This window comes from Pongo pygmaeus, chromosome 8 (assembly GCF_028885625.2).
Source record: "Pongo pygmaeus isolate AG05252 chromosome 8, NHGRI_mPonPyg2-v2.0_pri, whole genome shotgun sequence".
NCBI classification, from domain to species: Eukaryota; Metazoa; Chordata; class Mammalia; order Primates; family Hominidae; genus Pongo; species Pongo pygmaeus.
The window spans coordinates 46,001,752-46,003,610 of record NC_072381.2 but is presented as its reverse complement, the minus strand read 5'-3'; positions in this window follow the sequence as shown (position 1 = coordinate 46,003,610).

Sequence of the window (1,859 nt, the reverse complement as noted above, 5' to 3'; positions counted from 1 at the left end):
CCACTCCCCTGGAGCCACCCACGTTTCTTCTCTGTATTCAACAACTACCAAAGTTCTGGCTTATTCTTCTAGACATATAATGATTGAACACTTTAGGTCACTTATGAATCGCCAGTCTTCTAAAGGCTTTACCTCCATTTCACCATTTTTAGCCTTATAACATAACATAGGCCATATTAACATTTCAATACCTCAGAACAGGGAACTGAGGCACAGAGAGGTCTCTATAACTTTGTCCGGTTTGTGCATCTTCTAAGTAGGACTTGAACCCACACCTTTATGCACCAGGCCCAGTGTTCTTGGTCACTCCAATATTTCTATATTGTCTCATCTCAATACAGGTATTTGCCTACATAGTCAGTCTGTTGGTTATGAGTGCAACTCACACTGCAGGTTCTTGTTAAAATCCAACTGAGATTCAGGGGGTTTTGCTATGCAGATGGTGAACAATGGGTTCAACATTTAAACTGTCAATAAATGATTACTCATTTCTCTATGGTCTTTGGCAGGAAGACGTCAAAAGCTTTTTTGACGTCTTTTTCATAGTACATTTCCCAGCATCTTGCCTCCAGGATATGACAGTAGATCTTGAGGGATCAAGAGAATCTACTGTCCACACCAAGCTGAGGAAGAGAATGCTCTGCCACTGGCCTCATAACTTAGTGCACCCCTGAAAGCAGTCAACTGAAAGTACTGTGGAAATTAAATTGTTAAGTTCATTCAAGGATAACAATTCTAGATTATTCAGCGTCGCATATTTCAGACAACTCTAAAGTTGCTATGCTATATTCTTTATTTCATGTGTGCAAATTTAAGTTTATTAAGTCTATCACTAGTGCTACAACTACAGAAAATATATTTACAACTTCAAAATTGTTTCAGTCTTAATAGCACAGAATATCTCAACGTAGTATTTAGATATTTAGCTGCTTGTTAAACATTAACTAAAATGAAACACTTCCTGAACAATGCTGCCATATTTTTTAAATTAATGGACATTAGGTGAAACTGTTTTGAATTAACATAAAAACTGAGGAAGTAGTACAGAAAGTTCTCATATACCCTTCCCCGACCTCAGCATCCTTTTTGTAATCACATCTCACATGAGTGTGGTAAATGTTACAATGACTGAACCAATATTGATACATTCTTATTAATGAAAGCCTAGAATTTGGCACAGAGGTAGAGGTGGACAATCTAGATGTCCAGTTTTTTCATAGCTGTATGTATCCAGTGATTAATTTCCCATTTGTTAGGAGGGCAACGGTTTTATCTTCATCAATATTTGTATCGTATGTTAGCATAGGCGACATTACTTCTCCATTAGATGCTGGCTTCATTTCTTGCTGTACTTGAAATTAGACTTCTCACAGACCAGCAAGGGGCCTGCAACCATTCACATACTTCTCAGGGTTGCCATGGTTATGTTGGCCCTACAGGAGCTTGATAAACTGTAGGTGGTCTTCTTATCGGGAGAAAGTTACTGAAATTAGTCTCTTGTCGAATCAAAGCTGCAGTTACGGTTTGTGGAACAGGGGTTGGAGGTTAGTCAGTATCTGGTGTTGAGCTACAATTATTTTAATATTGCTTATCTTGAGGGTCAGTGCTTGTTTAGCTGCTAGAGAAAAATTAACTTGTGGCAGTTAGAACAGAGTTTATTCTTTAAGTTTAGGGTGCCTGACTTAACCCTTACCTGTTGTGGCCTTCAGTCCTGTTTATAATTCGATATCTCATTGCCACAAATAGTCCATTATGTCAGTCTTATGATCTCTAATTTCACAGTAATGCTGGGCAGTTGTGTCTAAACCATAAACATGAGGGGGGATAATGAGATGTGTCTGAACCTCCTCCCATCTCAT